Here is a 27370-nt window from a genome sequence, read left to right as displayed (position 1 = left end):
TTGACCCTGAACAGGGAGAGGAACGGGCAAGACAGTAACCCACAACAACCGTTCGGAGAGAACGGATCCCATGGCCAACTACTTGGACCGTGAGCTGGGTACCAAAGTCCTAACCATGCAAACCTGGACAGGAGGAGACAGGAATTGCAACTGATACCCCCCTCCGGAAGGAGCCCATTACCCAGGAAGGCGAACCCCACCGCTCCCATACACCTCCGAGAAGATAGAGACGAGGAGCCAGGGAAAATCGCCAGTCACTGCACTTGCACCAGAGGAAAATCACAGGACGTTGAAGCATGCCTGCGCCACAATATAACAGCATGCTTGTCAGCCCACAAAAAGATTTGACCTATCAAAAGGAAGATACTGGACAGCCCAGAAGTCCAGCAGACTATGGCCCCCTCAGCCGACAGAGGAGCCACCAGGCTGGCGTCAAAAGGGTAGAGTACTGTCACAAAGCGGGGCAAAGCAATCCATCCCGGATAGCCGACATCAAAGGCAACCCCCTACCTGAGGTATGCCTATACTGGAAAACCCACTGAAGTGACATCCCCCTCCACCGGCACCAGGGGCTCTGAGAACCCCTCTAAGCACAGACATGTGCCACCATGTGCCCTATCACTTCCCACAAGTCTGAGAGGAGGCGTGAAAGCAACATGTCAGCACCGGAGGACCTAGGGCCTAAAAGAAGAGACACTGGGAACCCCCTGCATGGCCGTTACTTCCATGATCATTTTCCATAATCCCATGCCGGACAAGGGAAAAGCAAATCAACTCCTTTGACTTTCCCTTGCGCAGTTTAGAGGAAGAGGACAAGACAAGGAGTCTGCGTCCATAGTTAGCACAGACCCAAACACACCACTAACACACCACATGACTGAGAGGTGGCTTGAGCCCTGTATCCAGTAGCTGGTAGCCCCCTGCTCTAAATCGTTCCAATGCATCGGTCTAGGAAGGATGAAGGACCGAGTCAGCACCGCTGAGACTCGAACCCGAAGTGTAGACTATGCCAGGCCGGTATCCTTCCGGCCGCTTGCAGATGTTTCCAAAATCTGCGCCGTATTCACAGGCAGCACGCAAGGAATGCAGCCAACATCCGGTGCATACTGGGCTGTGTGTGTCTGAGGAGCTGGTGGTATGTGACATGTCTGTGACAGAACAGAGCCCCGCACTTTCAAATACTCTGTCACAGTCACCCCACGACAAGAAGCAGAGAGTCCTCACAGCAAAAAAGGAAGGCTAGCCCATACTGCCAAGTGCTTGCCATCATTTCCAATAAAGATGTGTACACAGAGCACGAGGTAACGGCCTTTCAAAGGAGTCAAGATGGCCATACCAGCAAGAGAGGGGAAAACATCAAGCACAGTCCTCCCCTCTCCTTACCTTCCCCCAGAGAATGCAGCTGACATCCGGTGCATCCTGGGCCGTGTGTCTCTGAGGAGCGGGTGGTATGTGGCATGCCTGCGACAGAACAGAGCCCCCGCACTTTCAAATACTGTGTCACAGTCACCCCAAGACAAGAAGCAGAGAGGCCTCACAACAAAAGGGAAGGCTTAGCCCATACTGCCAAGTGCTTGCCATCATTTCCAATAAAGATGTGCACACAAAGCACGAGGAAAACGGCATGTTGAAGGAGTCAAGATGGCCACACCAGCAGGAGAGGGGAAAAATATCAAGCACAGTCCTCCCCTCTCCTTACCTTCCCCCAGATAATGCAGCTAACATCCGGTGCATCCTGTGCTGTGTGTGTCTGAGGAGCGGGTGGTATGTGACATGCCTGCGACAGAACAGAGCCCCCGCACTCCCAAAGACTCTCTGCCACTGTCACCCCACGACAAGAAGCAGAGAGGCCTCACAACAAAAGGGAAGGCTAGCCCATACTGCCAAGTCGAATCAAGATGGCCAAAACAGGAGGAGAGGGGAAAAACATCAAGCCCAGTCCTCCCCTCTCCTTACCTTCCCGCGGGCCGTGCAGGACCCGGGACACAATGCTCACGCTGCGGTCCGGAGCCCAGCAAAGAACCGAGCGAGGCAATCCAGCTCAACTGTGACCCCAAGCCCCGCAGGGGGCCCAGGAGCAGTGCCGCACCTGAGGGAGCCGAGGGCCCCGCCACACAGCCCCCCCCAGGGGGCCAGCAATCGGTGCTCCCCAGTGCCCCGCACCGGGAAGAAAAAGTCCAACCTGCCGGAGGCAGGAAAAATTTAAACTGAGTGACATGGATGTGGGGGAGGAGTTATAGGGATTTAAAGAAATAGAAGAAGGTCCTGTGTCGGAGGCGGGTGCCTCATGAAGTAAGTACTGGGACGAGGAAGAGTGGACGTGGAGGTAATGGGAGTGGGGAAGGCGTTAATTACGCCACCGTAAATTACGGTGGCGTAATTAACAACAAGTCCCGTAGCGCCATGGATTTTTCCGCCTGCAAAAAGCAGGCGTAAAATTCACCATGGCGCTACGGGAACTCGTACTCAGGCGGAAAGGGGCGCCATGGTTTACGCCGGCGTAAACCCCTTTCCGCCAGGGTCGTAATGAGGGCCAGTATCTCCTTCAAAATGCATGCTGCAATGCAAAGGTTTTTCAATATTACGACAATCCACACCAGCACGTTGTTCTGGGTTGCTTTTTTTTTTTTTTTTACTTTTCCTTTATTTAGGAAGTTTACAGAGCACAGCCCTACCCTAGAAGGCGCCATATGGCCTGATTTACAAAAGCACTTTTCAATGTAAAAATCCCATTGGAAATGTTTTGTAAATCGGGCACATACGTGCGGTATGGTTGGGGAGTTCACAGCATTCAATCCTCTTTTGGGAAAAAAATCAAATAAACTAATAAATACAGCATCTGGTCCTACAGCGATCACAAGCAGCTCATGACACTGTTGTCACAAAGATCAATTATCTTCTTGCTTGTTTTTTAACGCCGTCCACATTGATCTGTTTTGCATCTAAAGAAAACGCAGATACAAAATATTGTAGAGGGCTCTGTAATTACATACTAGTACACTCTTATACAGATCCGAGGTTTTCACTCTCCAACCCGTGCAGCAAAAGCTTAACACTGCAATTCTGCCATTTTGCAATGAATGGCTGCAGCAACGCCCGCGCAAACAGACTGACATCACTTTTCTGCTACAAGGACACATATGTACTCTAGGTTTACAATATTTAGCATTAATAGCAAAGCCTGCTGAGGAGCCCCAGCTGTTTCCAGTTAGTCAGACCCCTAGGTAACTGTAATGAAGAAGACTTAATAAAAAATAGCTTTTGTCTGTAAAGTTTGCAATTGTGCACTGTGACCACAATTAACCCCGCCCACCCAAAGCACCGCCTCCATGATCAGCCCACCTAGGGCCCTATCAGCAGGTGCTGCCCACGGGGCCCTTTGCCTTAAATCTGCCACTGCCCCTGGTGTTCGCTTCCTGGGGACATGCGCACTGCAGGCTATTCCTATAGAGCGCGCTCGAGTGAGCTGTGTCCCCGCACATGCGCAGTGCAGGCTATTCCTATAGAGCGCGCTCGAGTGAGCTGTGTCCCCGCACATGCGCACTGCAGGCGATTCCTATAGAGCGCGCTCGAGTGAGCAGTGTCCCCACACATGCGCAGTGCAGGCTATTCCTATAGAGCGCGCTCGAGTGAGCAGTGTCCCCGCACATGCGCACTGCAGGCTATTCCTATAGAGCGCGCTCGAGTGAGCTGTGTCCCCGCACATGCGCAGTGCAGGCTATTCCTATAGAGCGCGCTCGAGTGAGCTGTGTCCCCGCACATGCGCACTGCAGGCGATTCCTATAGAGCGCGCTCGAGTGAGCAGTGTCCCCACACATGCGCAGTGCAGGCTATTCCTATAGAGCGCGCTCGAGTGAGCAGTGTCCCCGCACATGCGCACTGCAGGCTATTCCTATAGAGCGCGCTCGAGTGAGCAGTGTTCCCGCATATGCGCACTGCAGGTTATTCGTTCCGCGCGCGCTCGTGAGAGCGGTGTCTGAGTGGCGCGCATGCGCAGGACAGGTTGTTTCTACAGAGTTCGCTCTTGTGATGAGTGTCTGAGCAATGCGCATGCGCGGAGGGTCTGGCCTGCCATGCGTGCTGTCACTGCAGTGCTGCATAGTAATGCTTTGTGCTGTGCACTTCAGTCTTTCGGGCGCGCGCTGATGACCTGTAGCTCTCGCGTTTGCAGCTAAAAAACGACATTTGAAATGGAAAATACACTCAAAAGTGGGGAAAACTCATTGCAAACAGATTTCATTCAGGTGAGTGACCTTTCTATTCTGTTTTAGCGGAAATGATCAATGTCCCGAGGTCCAGGGAATGCCGTGTCTTGAACTCACGTGAAGAAGGGCAGGGAATGACGTCGCTATGGTCCGTTTCTCAGCAGGTGGCAGCCAGGAGGCAACTAGAGAGGTGTTGCGCGGATGGCGGATGCATGTGGAGGTGGCGGGTAGTTGGCGGAGCTGGGGGCGGGGTGTGAGTTGGTGGGGGGCGTTTGTTTGCAGTAGGGTAGCTGTTGGTGTGGATTGGTGGGGTGTGGTTGTATGCGGTAGGGTGGCTGGTGGTGTGGGATTGGGGGTAGTGGTTGTTTGTGGTTTGGTGGCTGAAGGTTCGTGTGCAAGTGTGGGTGTCGCTCTGGTTGGTCGCGGTGGGTGGGTGGCGTCGCGCGGTGCCTCGCCTGAAGCGCATGTGTAGGCGTACGGGCCGGGGTCTCACGGGTCTGCGCGCCGGTCTCCGGGGCTTGCTGGGTGGTGTTTTGAGTGGTGGGGGGTGTGTGTTTGCAGTGGGGTGGCTGGTGGTTTTGGATTGGGGGGTGTGGTTGTTTGTGGTTGGGTAGTTGGTGGTTTGTGTGGAAGTGTGGCCTGTGTGTTGTTTGGTGGGGTTGGTGCACATCATCCTTTAGGATGGGGAAGCGCCTGCGTGGGTCCGCCCACGCATTCGATAATTAAGAAGAAGAGGGGAACTAGACACTGCTGGGGCTCGCTGGCGGTCGCATTGAATGACGTTGGTGAGGCGGACTTGGGCAGGGCGGAGCGGTGTCTGGGTGGAGGGTGCTGGGATCGAGGAGGCGGAGCGGACCCTCGAGGCAGGTGCAGGGGGTGAGTGTGCTTGGAGGAGGTGGTAAGGGTGGCAAAGGGGAATGGGAAGGCTGAAAAGAAGGGAGGGGGTGTGGAGAAGGGGGCGAATAGAGGGAGGATGCAGACTGCAAAATCTACGTCTGTGGAGGGGGGGAAGGAGGGAAGTGAGGGGCGGCATCGCAGCAGGTCTCCAAAGAGGGATGATGGAGGGGGTCTGGACCGGGGCAATTCAGGTTTCAGGGACCCAGGAAAAGTACGCTTTGGAGGGGCTGGAAGCCTCATGGAGCCGTGTGTCTGGGGTGGAGCAGATGCAGGGTAACAGTGTGTGGAAGGTGGTTTGAAGCCTGATAATCGCGAGAAGATGTTTTTTGGGGAGAATCCGATGGAGATTGCTAGATGGGTGAAGGCGGATGTGGGGGATGTTACTCGGGTGCTAGTGGTGGCTGGGGGACGGTTGTTGGTGGAGGGAACCGATGCTGGTAGTAAGGCTAGGATTCTAGAGGTGCGTTGTCTGGGTAGGCATGCGGTGCGAGTGTTTGAGCAAAGTGGTGTGTCGTGTAAGGGGGTGCTGTATGGAGTGCCGGTAGCTATGAATATGTCTGAGGTGGAGGAGCAGCTGGCGAATGTAGGGGTGGTGGAGGTTGGGGAGGAGAGATGCACAGGGGAATGTGGTGTCTACGACTGTGGCAGTGAGGTTTGCGAGGGCGGAATGTCCAGAGGTGGTGGTGGTGGTGGTGTTGGGTTTTCAGAGATTTCGTGTGAAAGTCTATATGGCGTTACCTTTGAGGTGTTATAAGTGTCAGCAGTTTGGACATGTGGCGAGAGTGTGCAGGAATGAGAGGCACTGTGGGAGGTGTGGTAGAGGGCATGATATCAAGGAATGCACGGCGGTGACCCCGAAGAAATGTGTATATTGTGGGAGGGGGGTACTCTACTGCATATAGGGGATGTGAGAGTCACAGGGTGGCGAGAGAGGTGGTGCAGGTGAGGACGGCGGAAGGCTTGTCCTTTGTGGAGGCAGTGGTAAAGGTGAAACCGGTATGGGTGGTGAGTGAGCCGGTGGTGGATGAAGCAGTGGGAAGGAAGAGTATGGTGGGTGCGATGAAAGGCGTGGAAATGGTGGTTGTCCCGAAAACTGAGTTTATGTGCTTTATGGTGAGTGTGCTAGAGCTGGTTCAGAGGAATTTGTCTGTCAGTGTGTCGGATCTCACGAAGGAGTGGTGGAAGCGGGGAGAAGGTTTTTGAGTGTTGCGGATGTGCTGGAACAGGATGTGTTAAGGATGGTTACTAAAGTGCGAAAGAAGAGTGGGGTGGGGTATCGGCCTGAAGATTTTGCAGTGGAAAGCAAGGAGTTTGTTGAGGAATGGGCAGGAGTTGAAAGCGGTGCTGTGTGGGGAATTGAATGTTGATGTGGTTTGTATTCAGGAGACATGGTTAAGGGGTGATCTGAGGTTTGTGATTCCGGGTTTTCAGTTGTTTCGTAAGGATAGGTTAGAGGGGAGAGGGGGGTGTGGCTCTGCAGTTCGAAAGGGGTTGGTTGCAAGAGAGATTGTGGTGGATGGAGCAGTGGAGGCTATCAGGGCGGGGATTCGGGTAGGGGGATCGGAAGTATTGGTGTTAAATTATTATAATCCGTGTGAGGTGGTGGAGGTGGGTGTGCTGTCTGGAGTGATAAGGGGACATGTGGGACCTTGTGTTTTGTGTGGCGATTTTAACAGTGCCAACACGTTGTGGGGTAGTGACCGGACAGATGCGTATGGGGAACTGTTGGAGGGCATGGCGGATGAATTGTGTCTGTTTTTGCTGAATGATGGTTCGGGTACGCGGTTGGATGTGAGGACTGGGAAGTTGTCGTGTTTGGATTTGACCTGGGTGTCTGCTGCGATTGCAGGTGAATGTGATTTGGAGGTGCGTGAGGATGGGGATATGGTGAGCAGTCATTCTGGTATTATGGTGACTGTGAGGGGTGAGGTAGGGATCAGGCCACATATGTTTGGGAGCCGGTTGAATTTTTAGGAAGGCTGATTGGGAGATGTAAAAGGGAGTGTGTCGGGAATTGATTGTTCCTCGAGGTAGGGATGGGGGGTGGATGAATGGAATGAGCATCTGGTGCAGGGAATGAGAGCAGCGTCTGTGGCGGCAGTTCCGGAGATTGAGAAGGGGAAGGGTGGGAAGGTCGAGGTTCCTTGGTGGTCGGTGGAATGTTCGAGGGCTGTGGTGGCGCATAAGAAGGCTAGGGCCAGGGCGGTGAGATCGGGAATGTTGGTGGATTTGGTGGCATATAAAAAAGCTATGGCGGTGGTGCAGAGGGTAATTAGGAAAAGGAAGCGTGGATATTGGAGGGGCTATTGTGGGTCCCTGGGGAGTGATTCTGGTGTGGGTGAGGTTTGGAAACAGTTCAAGCGGATGTCCGGATTGATGAGGCCGCAGTTGTTGTTGAAAGGGGAAGAGGTGGTCAGTGAGGATGGGGAGAACATGAATTTGTTGGGGGGAGTATTTTGCGGGGGTGCACAGTTCAGGGAACTTCCCAGAAGCAGTGAGGCTAAGTATGGGTGTGGTTGAGGAGGAGATGCGGGAGTTGTCAGTTTTCTATGGTGGAGTTGGATGGGGCGATTCGGAAGGGGAGATGGTCTAGCCCAGGGGTGGATGGGGTCATGTATGTATTTTTGGGAAGTTGCCAGTGGAATGTAAATTGGAGGTATTGCCACTGTTCAATGAGATCTGGAAAAGTGAAGTTTTGCCGAAGTTGTGGAAAAGAGCGATTGTGGTGGCGATTTTGAAGGGTGGCATGGTTCCTACGGAGTGTAAGTCGTATATGCCGATTGCGCTGACTGTTGTGCTGTGTAAGGTTATGGAACGGATGGTGGTTGAGCGATTGGGGTTTTATTTAGAGTCGAATGGGTATTTGAGTGATTTTCAGAGTGGGTTCAGGAGGAATCGGTCGGTGGCTGATCCGTTAGTGAGCTTAGTGACTGGTGTGGAGGAGGCATTGTGTGCTGGGGAGTTGGTGGGAGCGTTCATTTTGGATTTTGGAGAAGGCGTATGATATGGTGTGGAAGAGTGGGTTGTTGGTGAGACTGTTGGAGATGGGTCTGAAGGGGAGGATGTTTCGGTGGATTAGGGCGTTTTTGGCTGATAGGACTTTTCAGGTGAGAGTGAGGGGGGTGCTGTCTGAAGTTTGGAAGATGGAGAATGGGACGCCGCAGGGGAGTGTGATTAGTGCAATGCTGTTTAATGCGATGGTGGATGGGTTGATATGGGCTTTGGCGGGTATCGGGTGTCAGGTGGATTTCTTCGCAGATGATGGTGTGGTATGGGTAAGAGGGAGGAGTTTGTTGTTGGTGTAGAGTCGGCTGCAAGCTGCGATAGTGCGTATGGAAGAGTGGTGTGGGAAATGGGGCTTTTCGGTATCTGTGGATAAAAGTGTGAGTATGGTTTTCTCGAGGAAAAGGGTGCAACAGGAGTTGAACTTGGTTTTGAAAGGTGTGAGGTTGAAGAGCGTTGAGGAGTTTCAGTACTTGGGGGTGATTCTGGATAGGAAGTTGAACTGGAATTTGCAGGTGGATGGTGTGGTGGATAAGTGTACACGTAGGTTGAATTTGTTGCAGGCGGTGTCTGGGAAAGAGTGGGGTGCGCAGCAGAAGTGTTTACGAATGTTGTATAAGGGGTTGATTTTGAGTGTGATGGATTTTGGATGTCAGATGGCAGTGGGTTTCACGGCGAGTCGGAAGCTGCGGTTGGATAGAGTGCAGGCGAGGGCATTGAGGGTGTGTTCGGGTGTGATGAGATCCTCTCCAGTGAATGCAGTGCAGGTGCTTGTGGGGGAGATGCCGTTGGGGTTGAGGAGGGATGCGTTGAATATGAGGTGGTGGGTGAAGTGCAGTGCGAAGATTGTGGCTCATCCGGTGCGTGAATGTTTGAAGTATAATTGGAGGTTTGACTACTATGGGGACCGGTGGAGGAGGAAGAGGGGCACTTTGGGGTTTCACATGTGGGAGAAGGAGGGGGGGGTGCAGTGGGGTGTGGGCGAGTTGTTGGCTGTGACGGTAGGGATTTGGTGAGATGGCCTATGTGGATGATGGGGTCTCCAAAGGTGTGTTTAGAGTTGGCGAGTGTGGTGTCGAAGAAGCAGGGTTTGCGGGGTGAGATCAAGACTTTGGGTCAGGCGTATGTGGCAGGGAAGGAAGGATGTAAGCTGTTCACGGATGGTTCGAAAGATCCTATGTCTGGGAGAGTGGGTATGGCGTATTATCTGGAAAGCACTGGGGAGTACAAAGTCGGGCGATTGACGAATGATGTGTCTATTTGGACGGCTGAGTTGGTGGCGATTGCATTGGCGATTGATAGGTTGTGCAAGTTGGGGTATGAGAAGGTGGTGGTGTTCTCGGATTCATTGAGTGGGTTGCAGGTGATTGTGACGGGATGATGATAGGAATGATGTGATTTTGGACATCAGGAGGAAGATTGATCGGTGTGTGCATGGGGGAATGGATTTGGAGTTGGCGTGGGTCCCCAGTCACAGTGGCATTTTCGGTAATGAGTTGGTGAATCTGGCGGTGGGTGAGGGTATGAGGAGGGGAGCGGTTGATGTGAGGTTGCCTTTGAGTGTGGATGAGGTGAAGGCTGTGGTGGTGAGACGCATGAGTGGCAGGAGAGGTGGGTGAGAGGGGTGAAGGGCAGGTGGATGTTTGGTGTTCGTGGAAAAGTGTCGGTGAAGGTGGATGCGGGAGTCTGGAATGGAGGAGGAGGGAGGAGGTGATGCTGAATCGGTTGAGGATACGGCATGTGGGGCTGAATGACTGTCTGTTTTGAGTGGGGAAGCGTGAGTTGAGGGACTGTGCGGTGTGTGGGATACCTGAGACTGGGACATTTTCTGCTTAGGTGTGAGAGACAAGTTGAGAGAGAATTGATGAGGGTTCGGTTGTCTGCGCTGGGTATGGCTGAGCTGAGTGGGAAGGCTTTGCTGGGAGGTGACGGGGTGAGAGGCAGGAGGAGGAGCAGTGTGCTGTTGGATTTTGTGTGGCAGACGGGGCGGTGGGAGGAGTTGTGAGTTTATGTGAGCTAAATATTGATTGGTGGGTTAGGTTCACATCATCCTTTAGGATGGGGAAGCGCCTGCGTGGGTCCGCCCACACATTCGATAATTAAGAAGAAGAAGAAGGTCCAGGGAATGCCGTGTCTTGCTTCCCGTGCTGCCCCCGCCGCCCCTCACTCGGTGTGAGTGGAGGCCAGGGAAGGCTGCGTCTTGCTTCCCCTGCTGAAACCCTCCTCCCTCCCCTCTCTGTGAGGGGAAGGCCAGGAAGTGTTGTCTTTGTTCCCATGCTGAAACCATGCCCCTCCCTCCACTCTGTGTGAGTGGAGGACCAGGGAATGCTGTGCCCTGCTTCTCCTGCTGTACCCCTACCCCCCACACTCGGTGTGAGTGGAGGGCCACGGAATATTGTATCTTACTTCCCCTGCTGAAGCCCTCCTCTCTCCATGCTGCGTGAGTGGAGGGCCAGGGAAGACCGCGTCTTGCATCCCCTGCTGAAACCCTCCTCCCTCTACTTCCTCTGAGGGGAAGCCAGGAAGTGTTGTCTTTGTTCCCGTGCTGAACCCTTCCCCCTCCACTCTGAGTGGAGAGCCAGGGAATGTCGTGTCTTTTTTTGCATGCTGAAACCCCCTACCCCTTCCACTCTGTGTGAGTGGAATGCTGTGTCATGCTTCCCTTGCTGAAACCCCCCTCCCTCCAAGCTGTGTGACTGGAGGGCCAGGGATTGCTGTTTCTTGCTTCCCCTGCTGTGATTATCACGCCACCATTATCTTGAGACAGCTGTTACTGACAGAAGTGCCAGCCACAGCATTACGCAAACTGCATCTTCCTCTCGCAACACTGTGACTGGCACTTCTGCCAGTCACAGCTCCAGGAAGTGCCAACCACAGCGTCCCCAAACTGCAACTTCCTCCCAGACCCCCTCGTGATGCTAACAAACCTCACAAAGTGTCACAAGAGGAAGTTGCAGTTGTCAGCCCTGATAAAAAATGGTGGCCCATTTTGGTCTGCCTCACTCAACTGTTGCACCGGCGTTCAAGCCCCTGCCTCCTAAGAACACTAAGATGACACGACACGCCTGACTATAAGCCACAACCACGACAGGGTAAGTGACTTCCAGCCTGACACTGACTTTGCTGTTGCAGTTTCAACTGGTCGAGGCAAACTTCTCTCTTATGCATTATCCTCGACCAGCTGGCACTGCAATGGACATGTACATCTGTTGCTCTCTCTCTAACTCAACTGACTTGTGACTCTGACGTTTTCTTTTATGTGATTCTTCTGCATGCATTGCAGGCAGAGAGGACGTGTGTGGAATAAATGGGCATTTCTGAGAGACTGTTCGTCAGTGAAGTACTGTTAAAAACAAGCATGGGCAAAGCATTGGCTTGTGTATACGTATTCGGTCCCTGTTATGGTTTTCAGGGCAGAAGTTGAGGGTAAGTGTGGGTGGGCCGTGTCTGATCTCTTTTTTTCTGAGGGCACACTATCCTCCTTAGTGTACGTCTTTTAGTAATGCCGATTTGTGATGTTTTCTTTGTCTCAATTGTGGCAGCCCCTGATTTAGGAGGGGAGTTTATGATGCTGCTGTTTATTTTTTTTATTTTTATGGCTGCATTTTATTGTTTTGTTGGATTTTGAACTGGGTGGGATACACTGTTTCTTCCCACTGAAAAAGTTTTGAAACTAACTTTATTATTTGTATTTTTTTAACCCAGTGAACAGACTAAGCCTGTATCTTCTTCATGCAAAGCTTCTGGGAAATCGACGGGAGCTGCCTCTTCGCGGTATAGGAGTACGAGGGGAGAGAAATAGGTATGTCCAATATCCAACAGCCCAACATTTCTGTTATTAGTTATACTAGATAATGTAACTGTTTCATGAGAAAGCATCGGTCCTGCTGTCCAATCTGTTGCTTCTGCTCTCTAATCATGGTTCCTACCTGGGAGAGAGATGCTGTGTGAGTGGGTGAAGGTTGTTAAATGCAAAAGTATTTTATATTTTTCTGCTCTAAAAATGTCACTGCTTTCACCACTTACCACAAGTCAGACACATTTGTGTACCAAATATCCTGCCCAATGATTGCTCCATTAGAAGAGGAGAAAGAGATCTCGGTGACGGTGGGATTTAGCAAAGGAGGGAGGGTGGGAAGGAGGAGGTGAAAAGGAAAGTCTTGAGGAGATCCGGCTCAAGAGGAAGGGGGAGGCTGCTCATAAGAGGGAGCCTGCCGAGGAAAGAAATTGCCCACCAGCTCGCTAGAGAGTTGGTGCCGGAGGAATGTAAAGATCTGGATGGAGTTATTTAGTGAGACCTAGTTATAGAAAGCGTGGTCCCCGGCCCCAGACAGCCTTGTGGGTGATGCAGAGGGTTTTGAATGAATGCTTGCAGCAACCGGGAGCCAGTGGAGAGATGCAGTCCCTGGGCTTGAGGCCAAGGATAATTCCTGCAGCCCTATTCTGGATTAGCTGGAGGGGACTGAGAGAGGAATTGGGTAGATTAAGGAAGATGCTATTGCAGTAGTCAGGCCTAGACAGTACCAGAGCTCTAGAGACATTGAGCTTCTTGGGAAAAGTGAGTAAAGGAAGGATTCCTTTGAGGAGATGGAGTTGAAAGTGGGCCTTCTTGGCAAGGTCCTGGAAGTGAGGGAGGGAGGGAGGGAGGAAGGAAAGAGGGTTGTCGAAGATGACTCCAAGGTTTCTGGCTTCAGATGGAGAAGGGGGAGAACCCATAGAGGGTGGCCAGAGTCAGGGGATGAAAGAGGGGGCAGGAGTCCAAATGGAAAGGATCTCAGTCTTGCTGGCATTGAGGCACAGATCATTGGTGGCACACTTGGACTGGATGGCAGAAAGGCAGTCGGGAATGATGGAGGAGGTAAGGAGAGGATCATAGGGAAGTTTGAAGAAGAGTTGAGTGTCATCTGCATAACACTGGAAGTGAGAGGAGTAGGTCGAGATTAGGTGTGCAAGCGGGGCACGATAGGTGTTTTGGAGCCCTAGTGGGTGCCACAGGTGGAGGTAGTAGTGGGAGAGGAGAAAGAGTCCAGGATAACCTGGGAGGGACGTTCAGTGAGGAAGGAGGTAAGCCAGTCCAGTGCCCACTCCGAGATACCTAGGATATTATGGTGCCATTTATTGAGGATGGGGTGGTTAACCATGTCAAACGCAGAAGAGGGATCAAGTAGAATGAGGACGGCAGGAGAGTTGGAATCGAGAGATGCAAGCAGTTCTTCACGGGTGGTCAGAAGAGCAATTTCCGTGCCTCTGGATGCTCGGAATCCAGATTGATGGTCGTGTAGGCAGCCAACAAGTTCTGTATGCTGGGTCAGGCTTCTCCATCGGTTTCCCATGGAAGCGGGTGATTAGAGAGGATGGGGTAAGTGGTCTGAAGGTGTTAAGAAAGATTTCCAATTATGTGTCATTTTTCCTCCACTTGTGTACCCCCTAACATTTTGCTGATATTAAACACCATAGTCTGACTTTGCCACAGGAGCACATCCTTCTGCTGCACCACCCTGGGCTTTCCCCTCACTTATGGGGAAACTGACACGCCCTTAAAGATAGTCAGTACTGGGAGACTTTGTTTATGTTTGTTTATTATTTGTAGTGCACACCTAACCCAAGGGTAGCAGGGCGCAGAAAGAACAAGAGGATTGTAATGCTTAGGTTACAGGGAGCGCAATAGATGGAGTCCAACTGAGGTTACATTGCTGGAAACATCAAGAACAATGCGAGCCGATACGGCAAATTATAATTACAGGAAATATACAATAATTACAGGTTTGATATGTCTAAACATAGATGGTCAGTAGATGTACATAGTTATACACAATTTACAGTAATTAAGTATAGCGCGGCAAGGAAGAGCGTTAGGTGTCATGTTCCTTGAGCCAGAGGATGGTATTGGATCTGAATTGAGAGTAAGGAAGGTCTTCCCTGATGGATGGTGGTAGGGAGTTCCCGGATTGTGCTGCTTTAACAGGAAAGCTGTTCCCTCCAGACATAGTGCGTTTGAATCTTGGAACCAGAAGGAGGTTAGAGTTGACCTTTCTGGAAGGGCAGCAGGATGCTGGTCTGGTGAATCTCGTTATCAAGTATTGAGGGGCAGCTTGGTGGAGGCATTTGTGAGTCAGAGAGACAGATTTAAGGAATATTTTGTCTTTCGTTGAAAGACAATTGACAGATCTCCTAGTCTCTGAGATGTGGGCTTTCTTCGGGAGGCTTAGTGTAGCTCTTAAAGCAATATTTTGTAAAATTGGAATTTTGTTTGTGATATATTTGTTGCCTACATATAGAGTATTTTTTTTTAATTCAATCCGTTGTTTTATTAGTTCGATCAACAAACTTTTACAACTTTCATAAAAATTGAATTTTTCTTATTGTTATACAGTAGGAAGACATTTTTTATGTTTCACTTCTGCAATTTCGACGTATCTTATAAAATTATTTTTTCTTATTATACAGTCAAAATACAATTTTATGTATCACTTCTAAAATTTTCCATGTGGCAATATATTTCCTTTCGTATAGACCATTCCGTTTACCTATTAGGAAAAAAGTTATATACATTTAAGTCACGACAATAAGTCAACGTGTTGCATTTCCTATCCATGATAAAGACGCAATTTCAGCAACTTCCCATTAACCTATTGTTACGAAGGTCCAAGAGGTAGACATCACAAAATGCTGGAGCTTCATTATCACATTTGCAAATAATTTCGTAATTAACCATACTACTTTCAAGTAAATCGAAGGAATCCAATTTCTAAAAGGGCTTTTAAATGGAACAAGCCGATTTATCAAAGATTAACATACCAAATTCTAGCAGTAGATCAATGTGCTTTATAGGAACAGCAGAATACCAATATTGAGTTATTAGCCTCATCAGCTAGGCTGCTCGTCTTTCTTATGAAACATCTTCTCAAGTTCATTGTTTATGATTACTAGGAGTCTACACAGAGCTAATATAAAGCTTGTGCGAGTCCCCCACATACAAGCTTACCTCAGTTAATAGACAGTCAGTGACAATTGTTAATGCACGGGTTGCCTCAAAGTATGTACAAAATATAACCAGATGTTTCAAGGTTTCTTGAATCGAACTATCCTTACAGAACCTGCATCCTAACAGCGCTTCTACTTTCCAGTGCAGTTTCCAACCACTGATTCTTTCTAACGTAAGGGATTGATTCATTTTAAAACACAAGTAGGTTTCCCTTGCCTTATTACAGGGGAACTGGATTACATAAGGTTTGTGCGGCCGTCTTAAAGAGCAAAAACGAGCTACTTCCTTATAGCCCTCAAGACCCGCCATTCCAGTTAAAGTTTTACACCAGTCATTTTCTATAATACATTGTTTTACATAGTTAGGTCTTAATCCAAGGTCTGCTGGTACAAGTGCCATTTCGTCCAATAGATGAATCATTTGTGCATGGTAAATCGTGATGGAAGATGGTTCAGACACGACCATTAGTTGGCCCAAATCTTCATAAAGACAATTTGCAGGTGGATATAACATTCTGGCAAAATTAGCCAATAGGCGCCAGTTACGGCGTGTCGATAAGGCAGTAATACCAAGTTCCTGCCTTATTACAATATTTGGTGTGGATTTTGCCAACCTCAAAACCCCCTTCCACATGCACCCTTGTAGTTGGTCCAGGTAGGTGTTGATGTTTACCAGGCACATATCTAGAGCAAAAAGGATAACAGACTCTACTTTTAGGATATAAAATTGCATAATTGGCAGCAATTGTCAGGTCCGGGTTTAAACTCCCCCTTCTCCTCACCTGAGACTTCCGAAGAGCTCTCCTTAAGTGTAGCTTCCGACTTCTTTGGGTTCTTCTTCTTCTTGGAATTGTCTTCCTTAAGCTTCCCACCTCTTCTGTCGTGTAAGTAAGGTCTGGCCCCTCCAGAGGCCACCGTGACAGAGTTGAGAACTTGCCTCCGGGAGCCCCCCGGGGGGCCAGCCTCGTCCCAGGGAAAAAGCCGGAAGGCAGAAAAAACCCTGGATATGGTGATATTCAGATGGATGGATGATTCCAAAGACCAATAGTCCAACGAGTGTAACAATAGATTCAGTGAGAAGGCTGATAATTTACCATCCGGGAATGGCAGAAAGAAAAGATAACCTAAGAAACAAATGCTAAGTAGCCAAACAATAAAAAGACCGGAGACAGAAACGGGAGACTGGAGACGGCAAGCGCCGTGAAAGTATATAAAAAAAAGGAAGTCACAAACGGGGAAGAGCGGCAAACGCCGTGAAAGAATTTACAAAGGAGTAGGCAAGAAAAACGGTAGATAAGAAATACAGCGAACGCCGTATGAAAGGGAAGAACAGCAACAAAAGAATAAGTAGGACTGAAAATGCACAGGCACAGGAAACAGAACAAGGAAAAAGCGCAGAAAAGTATTCTAGCTAAGTCACAAGAGTACGAGCGAAGTAATAGGAGGGTAAACAGATACAACGCACTGGAGGAAGGGGCGGAGTCGGCAGTTATAGGGCTAGCCGCCATGTTGGATGAGGACTAGAGCGTGACTCTGAGCAGGTTAATGCCGCCAGTAGTTCCAAAGCCTCCACCCGCCGATCCTGACAGTATACCCCCTTCTCCTTGGGGGTCCCCCAGGTTTACCCGGGTGGAAGTGGTGGAATCTTCTGATCAATCGGGATGCATGAATGTGGCTCACAGGTTCCCAGGATCTTTCCTCCAATGGGTATCCTTTCCAATGAACCAGGTATTGCAACCTACCCCTGCGGTACCGGGAGTCCACCAGGTAGGCCACCTCATATTCTTCTGGAGTTGGGGTCTCCTGGGCACGTACTCTGAGGACAGGTCTTTGGAATGGGTCATCCTTGTATTCCTTAAGCAAGGAGACGTGAAAAACTGGATGGACTCTCTTAAGGTATTTCGGGAGTTTGATCTTGAAGGCCACCGGGTTTATCTGTTGCACAATGGGGAATGGCCCCATCGGGGTAAGAATCGGGTGGACAACCAGACCAATTGACCTATCTGCCATGTCGGGTTGGGGCTTCTGCCCTTGTCCGCCCACTTCTTTTGTGCTTGTTGACTGGCCTGATGTGCTTTCTGAGCTATTTCATGTACTTCATGCAAGTCCTTAAGCACACCATCTACAGCTGGAATCTTGGAGGATGGAGTACTAAGCCAGGGTAGATGTTGAGGATCGTACCCATAAGTACAAAAAAAAGGACTCATCTGGATAGATGTATGAAATGCATTGTTGTAGGCAAACTCTGCCTGCGGAAGGAAACGATACCAGTGCTCTTGTTGTGGGCTACAAAAACACCTCAGATATTGTTCCAGACTGGCGTTCAACCTTTCGGTTTGTCCATTGCTCTGAGGGTGGTAGCCCGAAGAGAGAGCCCTGTGAATTCCCAGTGTGAGGCAAAGAGAAGCCCAGAATCTCGAAGTGAATTGTGGTCCCCGATCGGAAACCACGGTCCGAGGCAACCCATGAAGTCTGACAATATCTCGAAGAAATACTGTAGCTGTCTCTGAGGCTGAAGGGACTTGCTTAAAGGCTGAGAGGTGGGCTAACTTGCTGAAAGAATCTACTGTCACCATGATCACTGTCATGCCATCAGATGGTGGGAGATCCACAATGAAATCAGTGGAAATATGTTCCCAGGGGCGCCCTGGTAAGGGTTGTTGTTGTTGTAGTAGTCCTACCAGTCTTCCAGTTCGATGTTTGTTGGAGGCACAAACCGAACAGGTAGATACATACCGACCTACATCATTCCGAAGTGTAGGCCACCAGAATCCCCTACGTAGCAGGCTATAAGTCTTCCTAATTCCGGGATGTCCTGTTAAAGGGGTGTTGTGGCACCATGATAGGACTAGATTTTGTAGCTTCTTGGTGGGAATGAACAGCGCCTTTCCATGATAGTACAGCCCATCTTCACCATGGATGATGGAGGAAGGAAGATCTAATCCTGTTTGATACTGTGGTATCAGATCTTGAAGGAAAGAGAGAGTGGATGCAACAATCTTGAGACCTGGGAAAATGAGTTTGTGATCCTTGTAAATACCAGAACCTTCCCCTTGGCTTCGAGACAAGGTGTCTGCCTTCATGTTTTCAGTACCGGGAATGTAAGTGATGCTAAAATCGAATTGCAGGAAGAAGAAGGCCCACCTGGCGTGACGTGCATTTGTGCATTCCATCTGCTGTAATACCCGCAGATTACGATGGTCTGTGCGGATAGTAAAGCTGTGAGCTGCCCCTTGCAAAAGATGACGCCACTCTTGACAAGCCAACTTAATGGCCAAAAATTCCCTTTCGAGTACCGAGTAGTTACGCTCACTGGAAGTTAGGGTCTTGGAGTGATAGGCCACAGGGTGTTCGAAATCGTCCTCCGATTTCTGTAGTAGAATGGCCCCGACTGCTCCTAAGAAAGCGTCTGTTTCCAAGATATAAGGTTTGGTCTGATCCGGCTGGACTAGAATGGGAGCCGTAGAGAAGCAATCCTTGAGGATAGAAAATGCCCTTCTGGGTTCCTCCCCAAAGATAAATCTTATCCCCTTCTTCAGCAGAGAAGTGAGCGGAAGCACGGTGTTAGAGAAATTGGGAATGAATCTTCAATAAAAGTTTGCCAACCCCAAAAAACTTTGTAGTTCCTTAACATTGGTAGGTTCCTTCCACTCTCCAATTGCCCTTATCTTGATAGGATCCATTGCGATGCCCTCTTTGGACAGTATGAATCCCAAGTAGGAAACTGATGTAGTTTCAAATTGGCACTTTTCTGGTTTGATCAGTAGTTGATGAGACTTAAGGCGCTGCAAAACCTGTAAGACCAGCTTTCTGTGCTCTGCCAGTGTCTTGGAAAATATCAATATGTCATCGAGGTATACCACCACTGTTATGAACAGCATGTCAGCAAATACCTTATCCATATATCTTTGAAATACCACCGGGGCATTGACAAGGCCAAACGGCATTACCCTGTATTCATATAGGCCAAATGGGGTGCAGAAGGCCGTTTTCCATTCGTCACCCTGCCTGATACGCAATAGGTGATAGGCACCTCTTAAGTCCAGCTTAGTGAAGTAGACCGCTCCTTGTACTGCTTCTATTATGTCTCGTATCAAGGGCATGGGATACCTGTCACGAATGGTGACTTTGTTTAGACCATGATAATCTATACAGGGGCGTAACTCCACCGTATCTTTCTTGGGGATGAAGAACAGAGAAGCACCACAGGAAGACTTAGATTCTCGGATAAGTCCATTCTGTAGGTTAGCATCCAAATAGTTCCGAAGGGCATTCCGCTCTGGAAGAGATAGAGGATACATGCGGCCAAAGGGAATCACCGCCTCAGGCATTAAGTCGATACCGCAGTCCTCAACCCTGTGTGGAGGCAGCATTTTGGGTAGGGTATCCATGAACACTTCAGCAAAGGCCTGATACTGGAGAGGGATAGAAGATATGATCACGGGTTTGTGGACAGACTTTCCTTCTACTGATCTGACATTAGAAAGGGATGCCATTGACTGATTCATGCAGTTGGTCTTACAAAATAGAGAATCAAATTTCACCTTATTATCTTTCCAGTTAATGTGCGGGTTATGTTTTCGTAACCACAGAATGCCTATAACCAAAGGAAAATGGGCTGCCCTGATCAGGTCAAACTCCAAAGTCTCTTCATGATGGCCCATCTTCAACTTGAGAGGGAATGTCTCTGTGGTGATTGGTCCAGAGGATAAAAGTCTACCGTCTACCCCTTCTACTGGTATAGGAGTTGACTTGAGTCTGGTAGCCACCTGATGCTCAGTTGCCCATCTTAAATCCATGAAATTGCCTGCGGCTCCGCAGTCCAACATTGCCAGTACCTCGAGGGGAGCGGATCCTGACCGCCAGAGTTCAACCTTAAACACCATCAGACTGTTCTCTTCTGTACTTTCTAAGGTCTTTGAGCTGTTGCAAGGGTACTTGTCAAGTCCCCCGAAACTTCCCTTGCAGCAGAACGGGGGCTGAAGTTTTCCTTCCGTCGAGGTGGAACCTCCGGACAGTCTCTTAGAAGATGTTTAGAAGAACCGCAATACATACACAATCCGGTATCACGTCGTCTCCTTCGCTCTTCCTGAGTCAGGGGACCTCGAGCGGCTCCGACTTGCATGGGTTCTTCCGCCATATGTGACGCTCTTAATTGAGGTGAAGGAGGAGGAAGATTTAACGCCTGAGGAGTTCCTCTGGGTCGTCTTCTTTCTTGTCGTCGTTCCTGTAGTCGAAATTCGATCTGGAGTGACAAGGTAATCAGATCTCGGAAAGAAGCTGGTCTGGCAACTCTAGCTAGTTCGTCCTTAATATCATCGTGAAGGCCTCATCTGAAAATAGTCTGTTGAGCCGAATCTGGCCAGTCAGCCTTGGCCGCTAATCTCTGGAAGCGAGAGATGTAGGTTTGGAGATCAGAGCTTCCTTGACAAACGTCTAGAATAGCCTCCAAAGATGAATACAGCACTTCGGGTCTATCGAACCTTTCCTTAAATATCTCCAAAAAACGGTCATAATCGTTCAGAGACGGATCATTGTTAGTTACCAACGGAGTGACCCAAGATAGGGCATTTCCTGAGAGGTTAGCGATGATGAAGCCAACCCTTGATCTGGCTGAGTCATAAGCATGGGGTCTGAAGGCAAAGTACACCCTACATGCATCAATAAAGTCTTTAAAGCCTCCGGGGTAACTATTATACTTTCCAAAGGAAAGTGGCATAGTAGGTAAGTCGCCGTATTCATCCCGGCGTAACACTACCTGTTGTCGGAGCGCTATATTCTCAGTTCTCAAGGCTTGAACCTCGACGGTTAGATTCTGCATAGCCGCCACCAATTCCTGGTATTGTTCCAAAGAAGCCATAGTGTGAGTTGGGCGTTGTATGCTGTCAGGTCCGGGTTTAAACTCCCCCTTCTCCTCACCTGAGACTTCCGAAGAGCTCTCCTTAAGTGTAGCTTCCGACTTCTTTGGGTTCTTCTTCTGCTTGGAATTGTCTTCCTTAAGCTTCCCACCTCTTCTGTCGTGTAAGTAAGGTCTGGCCCCTCCAGAGGCCACCGTGACAGAGTTGAGAACTTGCCTCCGGGAGCCCCCCGGGGGGCCAGCCTCGTCCCAGGAAAAAAGCCAGAAGGCAGAAAAAACCCTGGATATGGTGATATTCAGATGGATGGATGATTCCAAAGACCAATAGTCCAACGAGTGTAACAATAGATTCAGTGAGAAGGCTGATAATTTACCATCCGGGAATGGCAGAAAGAAAAGATAACCTAAGAAACAAATGCTAAGTAGCCAAACAATAAAAAGACCGGAGACAGAAACGGGAGACTGGAGACGGCAAGCGCCGTGAAAGTATATAAAAAAAAAGGAAGTCACAAACGGGGAAGAACGGCAAACGCCGTGAAAGAATTTACAAAGGAGTAGGCAAGAAAAACGGTAGATAAGAAATACAGCGAACGCCGTATGAAAGGGAAGAACAGCAACAAAAGAATACGTAGGACTGAAAATGCACAGGCACAGGAAACAGAACAAGGAAAAAGCGCAGAAAAGTATTCTAGCTAAGTCACAAGAGTACGAGCGAAGTAACGGGAGGGTAAACAGATACAACGCACTGGAGGAAGGGGCGGAGTCGGCAGTTATAGGGCTAGCCGCCATGTTGGATGAGGACTAGAGCGTGACTCTGAGCAGGTTAATGCCGCCAGTAGTTCCAAAGCCTCCACCCGCCGATCCTGACAGCAATGAAAATTTACAAAAGTTCAGATATACCATCCGCATTTGCGTGGCAAGGGGAGCAGCTTTTTTTGGTAATATCTCCCTCCACATTGCCAGCGATTGAGAATCCGTTATGGTATAACCAAGATAACGAATTTGAGGAACTATGGTTAAGGGAAAATTCTCAATTCTCCAATTGCGTGTGATGTTCTTCCTCTTGTGGTTCCTAAATACTAATATATTTGATTTTTCCACATTACATTTCAGATTGTGAGTCAGACAGTAAGATGCGAATAGATCCAGTTTGGTCTGCATGCCTTTGGGTGTACGATCAAATATTACAATATCATCCGCAAAGGCTAGCCATTGTATTTTAAGATATCCAAGCCTTGCTGGATAGGAGATCTGGGTATTCCAAATGTCATTGATGCCACATAAATAGAGATTGAAAAGGGTGGCTGCTAAATTGCATCCTTGCTTCACACCAAGGGCGATCTTTATTGGATGTGTTGTAGCACCTTGATTATTTACCCTTACCAAATAAGTGGTGTTTGTGTGGAGCTTGGATATCAGTTGTATGATGTATTGTGGTATATTAATAGCGGGCATTTTTTCCATAAAAGTGATCGTACAACGGAGTCAAAGGCGGATGTGAGGTCTATCGACGCCATGTATAGTGGGCCAGAATCCTTAAGTTTGTGTTTGGCTAATAAATGCGGCATAATTGTACCATTTAAAGGGGTCCCCATTCCTGCACGGAAACCAATTTGATAGTTAGACAAGATCTTAAGGTCTCTACTCACTGCTTGTAGTTCCCCCAAAAGTAAGCTAGCAAACACTTTGGCACCCGTATCAATTAGCGCTATTGGCCGAAAATTACATGGCTGAGACCTCACTCCTTTTTTATAAATCGGAACAATGATGGAATTTAGCCATGAAGGGGGGTGGACACAGTTGTCAGCATGTTATCAAACAGTTTCTTAAAGATCCCTGCCCACAAAGCTGGATGGCGTTTAAGAACGCAAGGAGGAATCCCATCTGGGCCTGCTGCTTTTGAGTATTTCAGGGCAATTATTGCAGCTTCAATGCTCAAAATATCCCAGCGTGGAAAGGAGGGTGATGCTAAGCAGGTCCATTTATAAACGATTTCTACAAATGCAGATGGGAGGGCAAACTTTTTTTCGAAATAAATTCTCCAAGTCTGCGCAGAGATAGATGATGATTGATCGGAGGAGAGTACAGATGTTCCTGCCCTAAGCAAACTCCAAGTGGAGCGCCTGTCTCTGTGGCAGAGTGTACTAAACATTTTTTGATTCTCCTGATTATGCATAAAATATCTGTGATCTCTGCATTTGTTCCGATAGGTGTTCAGAATACTTTTTTTCTCTAACAAGTAAACCCCCCATGTGGGAGCGGTTTTAAAAATACGCTGCAAGGCCGCCCTCTTTGATCTTTTAGCTTCAAGAATAAAATTAAGGGCTTGCGGCAACGAGCTTACTTCGGGGAGCGGTGCCTGCACTCGGAGAGATTGAATTACCTCCGTTATTAATCTGGATATCACGGTAATCTCTTGGATAGGACTGTTAGAATAGAAATCAGAACTGTGATGCAATGTCAAACGTGCAAAAACCATGTCGTTCACCTTATCACAAAGTTTGGTGGTCCATCAAATTGACAGGCCAGGATGGTCCCCTTCTATAAACCCTTGCTGAGGATCCATGGGCAGGTGCATCATGTCGAAATGAAGCTTTAGATGGATCATGTAATGGTCACTAAAACCAGGATCATGTATTGTGATGTTGTCAGAATATGATTGCAAACCTCGCAATATGGCGAAGTAATCAATACATGTCGATCTATCCCCTCTTCTCCAGGTATAAGACCCGTCACCAGTACAAAACGGGATAATGTCAAGTTCCCAGGATTTTAAATATTTCTGCCACAATCTGCCTCTATGCCATGTTTGGTAAGTAACCCCACAGCTCAACGGATTAGAGTTAGTTTTCATACAATAAGCATTGAAGTCCCCTCCTAATACAATATCACATGCGGGATGACAAGCCAAGATGTCATCAAATAAGATATTGAGCTCTTGAAATGCACATGTTTGGTTGAGCGTTGTAGGATTGTGATAGAATACGAGTTAGCCGAGAACCCTTGAGCAAAATTAGTACGGCCATCATTACAGTTGCTTTAAAAACATCCAGTACCAATATATTTAGATTGGTATTCAAGGCTATCGCCAGACCCCCATACGGCCGACCACTTGTGCCTTGTTTCGCTTGAGTTTGGATAACATTGAAACCGGGCAACACGAGATCGTGTGTACACATATTTTCTTGACATAACATAATATCACAATCCAATCCTGCATGCGGCTTGCTCAACCATTACTTCAAATTGCTGTACCCACATGAGTTCCAAGATAGAATGGAGAGGGAGGCAGGCTACTTACTGGAGAGTGTTAAACATGGCTGAGTTTCGAGTGTTTTGTAAGGCGGCTAACCATGACCAATCCTTACTAGTATTAGATAGACTTACAAGTTGTGCAATCACTTCAGCAGTGACCAAATTTGGCAATTCCGCCAGCCCAGGTGCCAGAGGCGTTTCATTAAATGAAATAGCATCATCGATTGAATCGAACGGGTACAGCATTAGGCCAATAAAACGTAACTCATCCATGTATTGCAGGAGGAGGTTGGTGATAATGGCCGATTGCACCTTGCATACCATGCAATGGTTTTGCATGGGTGGCAAGGTTATCCATTCGATATCATTCGAGTGCAAGGTGCGCAGATCAGGTATACGGTTGAAGGCTTGCATCAGCTTTATGCCATTCTTAAATGATATGATTTCCCATCCTAATATAGTAGTGGATTGTTTAGTTGCTTCCCCGAATTCTTCCGGGTCCGCCACAAACCGCTCTGGCACTGACTCCTGCTGCTTTTGCTTAGCACATACTCCCACTTTGTTCAGCATGGGAGAGGACTTCTTCAGTCTCTCGATCATTGCCGGGATTAGGTGACTCGATGCCTACGTCCCCTCCTACGGCCATTGCATCAGTGATCGCTATCTCCGTCGCCCTCTCCCTGTTGTTGGAAGGAGACACAACTACCTTACCTATTTGCGTTGTTTTATTATCTATAGGTTTAAAGAAGTTAGGTAGTTGCGTCTGAGATGAGGGTTGTCCTAACTCCTCACTCACAGAAAGGGGTGCTTGCAGGTGCACTTTCTTTGTGTTTTTGGTTGCAATTATTTCGCCAGTGTCCAAGTCATTTACAGGACTTCTCCGTCCTGCAGACTTGCTCAGTGGCTTCGCTACACTCTTCTTCTCAATTTTTATTTTGTTTTTTTCATTTATTTTTGCAGGAGGGATTAATTCATCTTGGAACTTAGATCAGCTTTTCTTTTTAAAGCACGGAAGAATAGCCTTTTTTCCTTCCTTGAGATAAAGGACCGCTCTGGAAGTTGTGGGGGACTATTCTGAACAGCAGGTTGCCTGATATCAGGAGCAGGAGTAATATTGTCAAGATAAGAATCAGTTTGGCGGGTGGTTTCAAACAGTTTGGTTAGTACAGAGGGGCTGTCTGGATAGAGTTCCTGCCCCCCCCTCCATGCAGGAAAGAGACGGCCCCACTTTTTCCTCCACCTGGCTGGGTTGCAGGAAAAATAAGAGCTGTTCCAACTTTTCCGCATGAAGTGCAACTTCCGCACATAGTTGCGCATGCAAGAGAATATGACATGTAGTAGCCGGTTTTGGTGCAGCCAGGGTTTGCGCAAAGGATTGCGGGAATGCATAGGTGAATGTAGGGGCATTCCTAATAATAGATTAATTCACTGGAATTTCTAAGACATCTGTTTGGGTCGAGACCGAGCTGTTTAGCGGTACTTCTTTTCTCGGTGGTTTATACCCATCACCACCCAGTCTAAGACTGTCTGCAAAAATGAAACCCTCTAGTTTATTTATTTTTATTAGGATTTCTGTAAGTGCTGTTTTGCAATCCCTCAATTCGTAGTGCGTATACTCATGGCCACGATCCAACAAGTTGAGTATTCTTGTTAGGACCGGGTAAGATGCTTCCAGAGATTGCATATCAGCTGTGGGTTCCAGCATATCAAAGCCCAATGGATGATTTGAGGCCTTTTTAGGGGGGGGATACAGGGAATCTGTTACTAAGGTATTAATACCAGGTACAGCCCGGGTGAGGGAAGGCGGCGGAGCAGGGGAAGACGGCCACGAGCTAGAGCCAGGAGAGGGGACAGACTGGAGTACATTGATGAGAGGTGTCGGCGAGCTGTTTACGTCCTCCATATGTATGGCATCTTTACAGTGAATATAGACATCCGCTCTTTTGGAACTTGGAAAGGTAACCGTGTCGAAGGACCCACCGATAACCTCACCCGTTTCTCCAGGGCAGCAAGTACCACCGGCGCTAATATGGAGTTATCGGAAGGGGAGGAGGGGTAGCGTCAATGGAATGTACAGGCTCAGAGACTACAGTATCCATGCGCATACTCAAGAAGCTTTTACGGTCAGATTTGGGTGAGGGCTTCTTAGGCGGGAATTTAGAATCAACAGGGGGAGACCCATCTGGTGGTGCTGCGAATGCCTGTGCACGCGCATATGAAAATGCCACCTCATGTTTTATTAAGTCCTGATCGGTAATTGGACCCCAAAGTGCCGCTAAGGCAGTGCATGCACCTGTTCTAGGCACGTCACTTTTCACATCCTCCTTAGGCAGTGACATTTTTTTTTTATTAATTCGACTTTTTTTTGTGTTTTTGACCGGTGACGATTTCATGGGGCGCCCACTGCGCAAACTTGATACCATTTAAACCACACGTGCAAAATTAGGATACCAGTTTCCTAGAAGTAAATAAGAACTCACTTGTCCCGCGCTCCCACCCTCACTGCCTAACAGCCCAACAGTCCACTTGGAGCCCACTTCGATGCGCTAGTGCACGGGCTAAGTAGGGAAGTCGGCAGCTACAGGGGGGCCGGGTGCTGAGAACAGGGGGCGGAGCTAACAGAGTGGCGACTACAACAAAATAGAAAAGGGATACTATTAGGTTTCAGAGCACAGTGCGAACACAACACAAGAGACTCCTTTAAACTGCCGCGGCAGTGGATCCAAATTGAAAAAAAGGGGAAGCTAGTCCAAGTCTAATACATTAAAGTTCATTACTTGATGGATAGTCGAGTTCGGCGTTTCACCCACGCAGAACTTCCTCTGGCGCACGGCGGTTCGGGTGGGAAAGAAGGCACAGACGATCCTCGCAGCAATTCCGGGCAGCCCAACAGTCCACTTGGAGCCCACTTCGATGCGCACGCGCTAGTGCACGGGCTAAGTAGGGAAGTCAGCAGCTGCAGGGGGACCGGGCGCTGAGAGCAGGGGGCGGAGCTAACAGAGTGGTGATTGATGGCTAGTCGAGTTCGGCGTTTCGCCCACGCAGAACTTCCTCTTGCGCACAGCGGTTCGGGTGGGAAAGAAGGCACAGACGATCCTCACAGCAATTCGGGGCAGCCCAACAGTCCACTTGGAGCCCACTTCGATGCACACGCGCGATGCGCTAGTGC

The 27370-nt window shown here is 48.8% G+C and overlaps 1 protein-coding gene across 2 annotated transcripts in view; it reads left to right on the top strand.

The window, feature by feature from the left end:
- The first annotated feature begins 4074 nt into the window (after window positions 1–4074).
- LOC138570264 (zinc finger protein 84-like) overlaps window positions 4075–27370 on the top strand; it is a 43710-nt gene continuing 20414 nt past the window's right edge. Inside the window, exons 1-3 of one of the 2 annotated variants that reach the window (XM_069649031.1) lie at window positions 4075–4244; window positions 11811–11907; window positions 23667–23758. The gene's annotated coding sequence lies outside the window, so the exon portion shown is untranslated. The remainder of the gene's footprint in view (window positions 4245–11810; window positions 11908–23666; window positions 23759–27370) is intronic. The other variant, XM_069649029.1, reaches the window with a different exon arrangement.

The sequence above is a fragment of the Ambystoma mexicanum genome, chromosome 2q, assembly GCF_040938575.1.
Source record: "Ambystoma mexicanum isolate Mex_15411 chromosome 2q, UKY_AmexF1_1, whole genome shotgun sequence".
Taxonomy (NCBI): domain Eukaryota; kingdom Metazoa; phylum Chordata; class Amphibia; order Caudata; family Ambystomatidae; genus Ambystoma; species Ambystoma mexicanum.
Note: the sequence above shows the minus strand (reverse complement) of the source record. Positions and strands in the feature narration are given on the sequence as shown.